The sequence below is a fragment of the Battus philenor genome, unplaced genomic scaffold (assembly GCF_028537555.1).
Source record: "Battus philenor isolate CCGP_79_NKW_IND1 unplaced genomic scaffold, ilBatPhil1.0.hap1 SCAF_10, whole genome shotgun sequence".
Lineage (NCBI taxonomy): Eukaryota > Metazoa > Arthropoda > Insecta > Lepidoptera > Papilionidae > Battus > Battus philenor.
Window position 1 is genome coordinate 10,768,701 of NW_027181662.1, and position 12,987 is coordinate 10,781,687.

Here is a 12,987-nt window from a genome sequence, read left to right on the forward strand (position 1 = left end):
TGTCCAGTAATATTTTTTCAATGATATATTCTTTAAATTATTAAATAATTTTATTACATTATTATTTAAGAGTTTTTAATTAATAGATGTGTGAAACTTGTTGAGTACACTGTTGCTATTATAATATACCTTTTTAAATTTGATTTAAAATGCGCAACTGTAGAGTTTCTGGTCGGCTCTTAGTATTCCGAGCCGGTGGTAGCTTTCTTATAGTGTTAAAATATTTAACCATTTTCAAAAGTGTGAGTGAATGCCTGTTTGAAAAAGATAATTATAATTAGAAAATTTTAATATTTTTTATTTTGTTTCATACATAAAGAAAGGAAACATTGTTTCTTTCTTTATGTACGAAATGTATTTGGAAAAATTTACAACATTTACTGTATTGCTATAAACGAAATTTGAAACCGAAACGAGGCTACGCCCTGTGCGTATGTAATAAAGTTAGGGAAACCCGGGCAACTGGTAACACTGAGGTAGGCAAATTGTAGGAGGCCGGGCGGGAGAGGTGAGACGCGCGGTGGGCGGCAGGGTTTCGTTAGGGGGAGAGGGGAACGCGGGGTCGGGTGTACTCTGTCGCTCGACGCGCGCTGCTCTGCCGGCCCACACGTCCTTGCGCCGCGGTGGGTAAGCGATCTCTAAAACTACCTAACATTATTAGTATTTCATATTTTCTTAAAATTTTTATGCAATAATTAACACTATGATTTTGTTATAGATGACGATCGCGAGCATGCAATGTTGTTCCACGCGCGAAGGTAAGTTTTTCATATAAATCGAGTCTAAAATTTCTTCACTTATTTTTACTACTTTAAATTACTGCTATAAATGACCTATTTTATTAATTATCTCACTCTTATTTATCGGATTATCACATAATATATACTCTTAAATACACTAACATATAATGTAAATACCCTACGCATATGTAATAAATTTATAAAAATTTAAAAACTTGACAGAATCTCTATTTAATTGGAATATCAAAAATATTCTGAATGTATTTAAACCTAATTGATTAAATTTAATGTTTGCAATTTAAATTTATATGTATACCGAAGATGTTTGATCTTCTGTTGCCTAAAACCGAATTTCAATATTTAAATAAAAATCCATTTTTATACATTGTAATTGTTAAACTAGCATGTTTAATAAAATAAAAGAGACACAACTACCCGTGTGGAGTATCCTTCATTACCAGTAATTTGTTTCTCCGGTCACACAACATACAATGGATGTCTAAAACACAATAAGTAGTATCCTTTGTAGCAATGACAAGTCTACTGTAGCATATATTAATTCCTTTTTATTAATTAATTCATACACTTTTACATTCCATCATACGTCATACAGGCAAAGGCATTCTTAAAGCATATTAAATGTTATATGTATTGTATTTCTGTATTTATCTTTATATCAATATGTATTTTATATGTATACAAGTCTATTTATACTGAAATCAAAGCGGTAAGTTAATAAAAATTAAAAGTAATTTTTTATTTAATCTGTACATGTATCAGTTCAATATGAAATGATAATTTGATTAGCGTAACGTTTCATTTTTTTACAAAAATGGGTATTTTGATATATTCTTGTACCTGTTTTATATTATACATATGTTCTCCAGAAAAATTACAAATGATTGTATTCAACATTTGAATATTTCCAGTAATAACTATGTTTTATTTCGTTAAAATTCTGCACACTGTTTAGCTAATTATTCGATTTATGTTATTTTAAGAATTTATTTTATTATATATTTTTGAACGTTAGGAAACTAACATTAGGAATTACTAAGATATTAAGAAGACAGATTTATTACGTTGAATATATCAGTATTTATAGTTAGATTTTTATATGACGTACATACTCGCACAATCGTAATATATGCTTGTATTATTTTACGTTTTAGTTGATAACAGTAAAAAGTTAAATTAAAAAGATTGTTTATAAAAATCTAGAAATTTCTTTTGTTCATAAAATGTAAAAGATATACCTACAAGAGACATTGTTCTATATAATATGTATTATGTTGTATAAGTGGCAAACCCTGGAGGCGTCATGGCGCCGGGCCAGTCGATATCGACGCTTTCAATTCGCATGCGCGGACCGCCCCGTCTACTCAGCCCTCTTGATATTCCAATTCCTCCACATACCATATCAAAAGGTTTAGGCATTTATCCTTTCATTACTCATTCATATTATGACAATATTCCGCAATATTACTACAGTTATTTCAACCTTCTCTGCGTATAAAAATGTTATTTAAAACATATGTTCCCAGATTTTTTATACCAAAACCGCTTTAATACGTTAGCTGTTTCCGATGGATTTCCTTTTAGCTACATTTCTACAATGTTTTCAAAGCAAAAAGTGAAGTTTTTATACGAAGCATTCACTGAACTTTTTAAAACATTATCCGCATCGATAGATAAAGTCAAGCCAACTTTTTAGTTTTTCATTAACGAAAACAGATAAATTTTCGTGGACCCCTAATTTATTTAACGCTAACGGTAGGTTCTGATCAAATTTGTAAATAGAGGATTTAAATATATTATAACCAAAGACAACCAATATGACAGCCCTAGTAAATTTCCGTTAAACGTTACGTCAGAATCATCGTACGCCTTAAGGTACATAACCACGTATTGAATTAAAAAGCATACCGTCGTTACAATATCTGCTATGTTTAAAGAATGTAAAGACAAAATTTATATTAAAGTTAGTACAACTATGGATATACAAGGATGTGGTAAAGATTAACTAATTATTTAAAAATAAGAATTTTTTCATCGATTTCTGGTGCATTGTAATATAACAATGGTCTATTAGGATGTTATGATACTTGACATTCTATTCAATTGCGAAATTTATAAATATTATATATTTAATTATTACTTGATGAATTATTTTTATGGCGTTGTTTTTGGAGCCTCCGACCATGTTAGACAGAGATTCGACAATTTGGGTTCAATATTTTATTTTCATTTCTTACACATTCTCCGTTCATAATTCACATTTTCTTATGTGCTTCACTACTACTGTTCCTTGACGTTCATACCTTTCAGTAATCGCCTTCCATCTTTCTCCATCATTCCTATTATCACAGTTTGTTACACAATATATCAGTTACTTTGACTTAATTTCTTAGTTTATGTTACATTATCCTTATGCTTCTACTTTTGCATTTGCGTCGTACCCGACCCTTTCTTATCTTATAACTAAGTTTTGTTTCTGTTTATTGTATTCTGTACTACCTTCTTGCAGAATTTAAACAATGTGGGGCGACACTCATCGTCGCCCGTTAGGGAGGCGATGTTGCTTTTCTCTATTCTGAAAACGATTTCAATTCGACGTAATTACAAGCTCACACATGCACATAACACCTGTAATATGCATGCATGTATTCAGCAAATAAATTATTTGATTTAATCTAAATAAAACTGACTACCCGTTCTACTTCTGCTTCTATTACCTTATCCTTCCCATTAATCACATTTTAAAACAGATAAAATGTCCGGAATATTCCTCGTAAATATTGTTTTCATATCGAAGATATGTACAATTATTAGTCTTTACATTGTATTTTTACTATTAAGACTGGAGTTAAGTATATAACATAATTACCCAATAGAAATTAAATTTAATGCATTTTATAAGAATAATTATTGCTGAAGAAATTCTTTAAAAAAAATTATTTTTAATTTAAATTCGTATCATTGTCTAGAAAATTTTTAGAATACAAAATAATTTTAACTTTTTTTTTCATCATATACATAGTTGTTCTAGTAAATGGTGGTAGCTTAGCGGTGGAAAAATGAGACTCGCGATCGTAAGTCGCGGGTTCAATTATACAATCTTATTTAATTCATACTTTATGCGTGGATTGCCATTGTTCACAAATAAATTTTCAGAGAATGGGCAGCAGCATGATTATTGTATACCCCATAGATATCTTTAAGGCTTAAGCATTGCAGTTGGCGTATAAGGGCCGAAACAAGGACCTAGTTGTTTTAACAATCGAAATTAAAAAGCAGTCAAACATATTTTTTTCCAATCAAGTGTTAAAAATATAAAATTAAGCAAGAGAAAATACTTATATATAATCAATAAGTTACTAACATATCATATTCTTCACAATTTTTTTATCATAAAATTTATGATATTATAATATTAATAACACTAATTTATACGTTTTGAAGCCAGTCTCTGGTTGTAGAACAATTCGTAGCAAAAAAGGACACAAGCTCATAGTCCGCAATTTATTTATAATTCATGACTATGTAGTGAATATTTTCTGATAAACTAAAACGTTTCTCTATTTATAAAGAGCCGTTATTTTATAGCTGCTTACTACTTCGCGGCGTAATGTCGATCGACGAGATCGGAATTGACAAATCAAATTGTTTTTGTCGATTTATGTACGAGACATCGGCCACCGATCGATACAATACCGGCAGCATTGACGATTTATGCGTGAAGATACAATGTGGAGACAACCCCAGTATTTGCTCGACATTTATTCTTTTCGCACAGTATTATTAATTTGCCGATAAATTTGTTATAAAATATCACTAGTTCCACTTTAAATACACATCTGCCACTTTTATTGTACACGCATGCATGCTGACTTTAAAAATACAACGATATCATTCCTAAGAAGTTTCTTTCAAAACTACGTTTACTACATTATTATTTAGTACTATAGTTACTTACTCTTCCATCCAATAGCTTTACATTAGTCAATTTGTTTCCTCTGAATTTGTTGTATTATAAATTCATAGTAATTTTTATATTTCCCACGCTCGTTAATTCTGTTTATATACAGACCTCTGTCTTTGTATCCGTTGTTCTGGATACCATACGTACGGCACAGCTTGAGTAAACAAAATCCGTTTGTTGTCTAAATTTTTTTTTATTATTTTCAACGTATGATTAGTATTAGTGGCAAGAAAATAATAAATCATTTAAAATGATGGTTGTTATATCCAAATACATGGAAATAACTCACAAATGCCTTATGAAACACAAATGAAAATGATACTGTATGGTTTTCATGTCCTCCCAAGCTAAATATTAATCTTCATTTAACATTACCAGATTTTATTTCTGGATATAACTCAAGATGGTATTATATATCATAACAAAGATAATTCTCCGAAATTCAATATAGTCAACGTTAAGTAAAGTTTGATAAATATTGGTATCCAAGCAATGACACGCTAAGCTCGGAAACTAGAATATGTCCTACAAAATGTAAATTTTTCCCTTTGAAACATTCCTGCGTAATCAATGGCGGTCGCATGACGAAAGCATATTATATTTAATGTACTTTATTATGCCAGTAACTTTCATCCATTAATACTTCGAAAACTCATAAACATTGGCATATAAAAGAGGCGTTTTGTTTTTGATGTATTGTTAGATGTCCAGAAATACATGTGATTGGTATAAATATGAGGATTATTTTAAGGAAATGCTAATATATAGCATTTGTTGTTAATTGATATATGGTAAACCTTATTTAAAAGTAAATATTTTTAGAAACAATATATAACATAACCATAGTATAAGAAAATAGATAAAATATAAAAAATTAAAGATTCTTTTTCCTATATATTGAAATTGATATTGTATTGCTAGAAGTTGTTGACCTGCCGTATTATAATAGAAAAAATAAATTAATCTAACATATTTCAGAGTGATCACTTTATAAAAGGTGATTGAAAATATGTATCCATCTGTATATATCGCTTTCAAGTCATGCATGTCGTAGCGCCATCTCGGCGTCACCTGGATTTTATATTAAAGCGTCATCATTTACATAGCGCCAAAGCTTTAAAGATATTTGTTGACAAATGAACTACACATTTATCCATAAAGCTTTTACATTTATAACCAATCAGTATATTATCATCATATTTTTAAAGAGTTTTGAGATTCTTTCGAGCGAGATACGGATACTGTTTTAGCGTTGTGTCTAAGCAAACTCTGGTATAATTCTATGGTACGATAATCTCCGATAACTTATACAAATAACGCTTTATCAGCAGCTACCTGTTCAACGTATGACAAACAATATACAGCTTTAATCTACATTGATATGAAGTTATAAGGAGGCAAGCAAACACATGATACCGTAGCTTCCGCCGTGTTAATCTCTTATCTCGGTGAGATCTTATTATAAAGCAAATTTTAAACGTTAATTAGGTTGGATATATAATCAGTTATCTTGAAGCCGTCGCTTTGAAAATTTCTTTATTAATTAAGGATTAAGTTTTTATATTATTTAAGGTTATGATCATAAAGGTCCTCTGAGACTTTTCTCTCTAAAGCTGGAATATCACTAAATAACATTATAGGTCAAAGCCTAAAATATATCAAAATAAACCGACAAAATTAATAGAGCAGGCGTGTGTATATATATATATGTATATATATATATATATATGCTTTAGAAAGAGATTAGCATAAAATTTTTAACTTTATGAGCCAAATTTTTGTCAATATTATAATCAACTATTTAAGTTTTATGTAGAAAAATATTAATATAAATATTACTTATATTTGATATTTAGATAAAAGCTTTTTTGGATTAATAAGACAAGCAGGCCACCTAATTGTTAATGGTATAACCCCTCCCACGATATTTTATTCAACACGAGGTTTTGTAATATAAAATCCAGGCGACGCCGAGTGAGCACCAGTGTATTACATTCTTTTGCCTATTAATTTCACTGACTACGTCGATCTCAAACCGGGAACGTAGTAACGCTAATGCGTTGCCGTTAAAAATAAATGTTACCAAAAACTTACAAATATTGATATTGTGCAAGTGTTAATTTTTTAAACTTTTGCCTCGTGTCGGACTGTATCGTCGCACCCTCTCCGCGGGGGAGACCAGTTCTCAGAAACTTAACGTACAATAAAACCGAACAACAGAAGCGATAAATTTAGAAAGTGTTTTTGTCCGACATGTCCGTTAAAACTAAGGAAGGAACAAAATAATTTATGCGCCCGGTCATAGGCATTAAGTCTATGATCAAATTTGGCTAAAATATAAAGTTTAATGAATCACAGGAAGCGAACAATAAATGACAAGTCACTGACCTCGTGACTAATTCTCTATAGCGAAACGAGTTTTATTATAAAATTCTTTTGTCATATTATTATTCCATTACGGATGAACATATAAACTGTAATATTATTTAGATATTTATGTTACTAGTGAATAACTAAAATAAAATTTCGACAATGCGAGGTTGTGTAAAAACGAAAATGCGTGTCCTTGCGCCGAGAAGAGGGCAGCGTAGCAATGTGGCAAAAATGTCGTTCAATTTATTCCCAAATTTTAGTCGGGGCTGGTCCCTTTTTGTTGCCATCTGCGCGCCGCGCCGATCCGAAAGTCCAGACAACTCCACCCTAAAAACCGTTTAGACGAGATTCCTATCCTTTCACCCCCCTGTCAAATTCCGTATCGTTGTCTCTGTCTACACTTTGAAACAACCAGGACCTGCCTCCTGTCTCGTTTTTGCACGCGGGTTCAGATTGCTCCATCCTTTTTTGACTCGTAGTAATTCGTGTATTTCCGCTTCCCACACGAGTGGACGCCATGTTTGGCGGGACTGTCAAGTCAACGCCAGTTTGGCGCGTATAATGCAGGACTAGCAAGGTCGGTTAACGTCTTGAGGATCTTAACATTCATTTATTGTAGTAAAAGTATTACGTAAGCATATTACTTGTAACACACATACATCTATCTATTAAGAATTTAATTGAATATTAAGGAATTCGGTAAATTATTTTCAGAATTCATCCTTCGATTTTCCTCAACACGCCGGCTGGGACATCAAGACTCAAATCTGTAAGTATGATTTAATATATTCTGTTGATATTACTATTCGTAAATACAAAATCTTAAGTTCAATATTTCAAAACTAATCATTCGTTGATTCCATTGATAATTTTCAATTCATAATTTCATGGAAATTGTTTTTAAAATACGATAAATAAAATCTATGCTACTATTGCGAAATTTAGAGAATATATCATTTAACGAACTGAAATTCATCATTTATTTCAATATAAGTAAAAAAATAATTGTACAATGAATCGTATATTTTCCTCATTAGACCACTTTTCAATTGAATGCTGTTAATTTTTTGTCAGAACTAATATCTGGGTCATGTTAATTAGCATAAACTACACAGAAGATTCAGCGTTTAGGAAGCTTTTATCATTGCTTCAATTAAGAGCTTTTTGTGGCTCCAATATGAGTATTACGTTTTTCTATGCAAGCCTTTTTACAACGTCCGATCGTTTGAAAATATTCTTTTTAAGAACAATTTTTTAAGTGTTATTTTTTTAATATATATCTAATTAAACTGAAAATAACATATATACTATGTATAAATATCAGTGTTATTTACTTTGACGAAATTTACAGATGCTATAAGAAAATACTTTATGTTGCATACTTATGTTCTCTTAAATTACGTATTTTATAACATAATTTCAAAAATTTAATTAGGCGTTTAACCATCTTTAACATGTTTATATAACTTTCGTTTAAATATGGATATACGACCAACGTAATCTTTTTAAATTTGATTTTGTGAATTATTCTTTGATTCTTAGTTTAAGTAAGTCGCTGCGTGAAAATTCGTGGCGGTAGATCGTACGACGATTGCTATTAGCGGCGTGGGTAGAGCACGAGAAAGATTGTACAGACGTATTGATTGTAAACAAGTAAAAGATTGTCGGCTAAATTTCCTAATATCGTATTCAGTTCGTGGTGCGTCCATTCATATCTCACGTATAAACAGGCAACAATTATGCAGAGCGAACTAACAAAACGTGTAAATGGAGCAATTACCGTCGGCTATGTAGGCTAGTGTACAATTAGTGGGATGCTAACAGTTTTCATCAGCGCAAACCGCGGCCCGCGCGGCGCTCATACTGTCAGACCTATACCGACTCTCGCAGCGAACGCATCCTTCTCCATAGTATTCTCTATTCAGTACGATTTGTGTTGTGTTTCAAATAAAATAACAGTATATATTCACTTCATTTTGATTAATTATTAATGTTTAACGGGCTCTTTGTGGGTGAGTAATAATCGTATTTTTACAAATCAACTTCCATCATTAGTGTATTGGCTTTGGTTATTAGAATTTTAGTTCTCTCAAGTGTAGGTTTTCGATAAGTAGATTGTACTAAATATTAATTTTCTTATTTCTTGAATAGCTAAGAGTATTCTCAATGTTAGAGCTCTTTGATAATCTCATTTATATGTGCGTATATAAATACATTTTTCTCACGGCTAACCATTGACACGAAACTGTCAATCTCTTTGTACAAATTTGCAGCGTTACCATATTAAAAGACCCGGTTGCCTAATTCTCTATGGACCACAGATAGAATATATTTGTCATGTCAACTGTAGCAGCTTTTAAGTGGTCCATAAACGGCTATTTGCAATAATTTTAAATTGTAATTTATCAATGGCAAATAATAATGTAAGGAAATATAACATTTAGGGTTCATTGAATATAACTTCTCATTAATATGTGTGATCCTTGTAATACATTTACAAATTTCGAAACGCTTCAGTTGTGTAAGTAAATAATTTTAAGGGTTAAGAATCTAATCTTGGACTAATTCAACATTTGATTTTTATTTTAGATTAGTATTTTCTTTTTTAGTTTGATTATATTTCAACTAAGCTTACATAAGAGACAGGATGGCAAAACGTGTAATTAGATTATTATGGGGTAAATTACAAAATAGGTAATTTAAGGCAAACCAGTAGTTACGCAGAAATGTCTGGGTTTGAAATGTGAAGTTATTATTAGTTCTTATCTAATGGTTTTCATTTTCTTTATTGTTTCGTATTAAGTAATTTCGTTCGTACAATGCATGACGTAAGCCGGCGCCTAGTCGAGAGAAATAGACAGAGCGGTCCCTAGATCAATACAGCAACCAGTAGGCGGCGTTGGGTTGGTTCGCTCACGCTAACAATAATGGACCGTCTACGACAATGAATCTAATCAAACGATCTAGACTCTGTTTAGCAACTGGTGAGGCGAGCGCTCAACAGATTTGCCCAGCAGCTGCTTGAACAGCGTCCAAAGTTAGAAGAGCTTTAGAGCTTTTACGCGTAATTTCGACATTAAGGGAAATATACGAGAAGGGGAGGTCAAATTAGGTTGGCTGGAATTGAGGCGGGGGTCAGACGCTCATTCGATCCCGGGCTGGGGGCGGGCGCTCATTGCCCGCGTCCGGAGCGCGCTTGCGCGTCCTCTGACCCAGTTGCGGCGCCGCGACGCTCCGGCGGATGGCGGCCTCGTTCCACCAAGGTTGGCGAATCAAACGCCTAACAACCAGACTCAGTGACGCGGCTCCGTTCCAAGGGAAACGCCTTTATTATCGATTCTCTCCTTACGTGCGAAAGTCGACATTAATACATCTCTAGTTTTTATTTTTCTTGGATCTAACTCTCATTCCTGTGATAATGGCATTTGTAGATTCCGCGGGTTCGTCATCTTTGCGCATATGAAACCAGAATTTTAATCAAAATAGTGCCTTGTTAAAATGATAAAACATCGCGTCGCAACATTTATTACGTGTGCGTACCGTACTATGAATTCTGATTAGCGGTCAGAGTCTAAAAGGTTCTTCGGTTTACGCTCCTGCTATTATGTATGATTTCCTTCCGTCGCGAGTTTACGCAATAAGCGTCGAAATAGTTCCACGCGACTCATTTCACCTGTCGCTTTCTAACCTTGTCACGTTAACTTTATCACGACTTGACTTTTATGAAGTCATTGAAATATATTCAAACACGGACGTCCTCACTCGTCTATTTTAAAACTCGAGTCTCTGTTGATAGCCTACTGCAATTATGATTGATCATATTAGTGAATAACAGTTCTCTGTATGAATTCATTGTGTGTGAGTTACATTTGCGGCATAGTAATTTTACTGCAATCGATAAAAATTCCACTGCGCGTTGACATCACTCTTACAAATTGTGATGGATGTGTGTTTTGACAATTCGGGTTAAAAATAGACGAAGTGATTCATAACCGGTTCGTGCAAACTGTTAATGCGAAGTTTTTTTCATTCCAGGTTTTGGCGTTCCTCATCTCATCGCACCATAGTACTTCGTTGTGCAGGAACAATAAATACTTTTTTTTATTAATAACGCCCTGTATTTATTATTTTTTTCTAAATATTTAATTACTAAAATTATCAGTTGATGTAGAAAAAAAATTTATTAAAATCTAAATCTACTCTTTAGATGCAAAAACTTAAAATTGTTTAGAAATATTGTTCTGTTGATTATTAATTTATTTATTACAACATGAAAACAAATATTTACTAAAATACTTTTACACTTTAATGTCTTGATATCATAAATAATTGTTAAAAGAAGTTAAGAAATTTTTCTTCTTTTATGAAACAGATAAATCATTTATCAAATTTGATTTCATTTGTATTGTGAAAGTACAATACATTGGTTGATAATGGTGTACTTGTATGTTCTATAGTAGTAAATGTTTTTTATAAAACTATTGTAGTTTCTCGTTTTGTCGGTTGGTCTGTTTATTTAGACCTTAGAGAATTAAATTAAGAGGTCAATTTTTTACTTCCAGATTATCATCCTCCTTAAGAAAGAAGATCTGCAAACGTTGGTGCCAACGGCATCAATATTAGTGCCCTACATCTACCCTGTAGATCCGAATTTGTTTGAAGTGAGGCGACAAATTCGGTTCTAGAGAGGTTTGTGTGGTGCATGCACTGCTACGATCCCTTGAAGAGAAGACGAGAGATTCGGGAGCCGACCATGACTGCTTCGTCTCCAACATTCGTTATTGACTTTTGGATGCGTTGCTAATTCTACTGTCGCCTTTTTTATTTATAATAAATGTGTCAAAACTGTCTACTTTTTTATTTAGCTCTCTTTTTCTTACTTCATTTTGATATAATAACGAATCATACTGGCTGATTAGAAAAAGATGTTAAAGCTCTAAATTTTAAATATATAGCTTACTTGCTGTTAATTAAAATATGGTACACCCTATCCCGAAGTCAATGGTTTTATAAATAATAAATAACCTAAAAATAATACAAAGCTTTCGAAATCCACGTTATTTTATATTGAAAATAATTATTATTTACTATCTGTCCTTGCAGACTTTGTGAAAAGTCGGAAGTTACTGTCGTTCTCATTTAAATAAAAAAATATTAATAAATGTAATGTATTTCGGAGTAGTCTTGATTGTATTGAATATGACGCCAACTTAGATTAGCCTGGCCAGACTGGATTTACCACGAGAACTCGGACCCCTTTCGGAGTAGTCACTTTATACAGGGTGATTGGAGGAAATGAACTTATGAACGATATTTATTCATTGTTGTTCATAAGCTTCTGTAAAATCAATATCATGTTCGAAACTGCGCATGCTTAATTGTCTTGACGTCATGTCGCAAGAAATTCAACTTTATCTTCAATCTGATGTCATCGCCTCTATGAATGATAAAACACGTGTTATGCAGCGGAAAAATTATATTGTGTTGACAACCGCAGCATTCTCTAAAATTATAATTTATTGATATTAGATAAAAAAAATATTAATACTTATCTAAGGAACATACCTCTAGGTGGACCGGCGAAATAGTCAAGGTCATCACAAGTCGCTGGTTGCTCGCAAGACCGGCATATCTATATTTTTGGAAGGCTTGAGTCTCTCAGCGGACGTCTATCGGCTGATATGATGATGAAAGTATTTACTTAAATAATTTTCGATGAATTTGTACTACCTTTTATAGGATTTATAATTCGTTGGTTTTCCTATATTTAATTAGGGTTACAGATTTTTTTGATCTAGCTTACACTACTGCCCAAGTGATATTTGCGGATTCCGTGAGTACGAGGGGACTAGAAGTTTAGCCTAAAATCTCTTTTAAGGTGGCGATGCTTGT

At 32.4% G+C, this 12,987-nt stretch overlaps 1 long non-coding RNA gene across 1 annotated transcript; it reads left to right on the forward strand.

Moving 5' to 3' along the window:
• Positions 1-610: 610 nt before the first annotated feature.
• On the forward strand, positions 611-11,296 carry LOC137925692 (uncharacterized). Its single transcript, XR_011107679.1, has 3 exons — positions 611-758; positions 7,810-7,864; positions 11,131-11,296. It is a non-coding gene; the product is annotated as an uncharacterized lncRNA (long non-coding RNA).
• Positions 11,297-12,987: the final 1,691 nt, after the last annotated feature.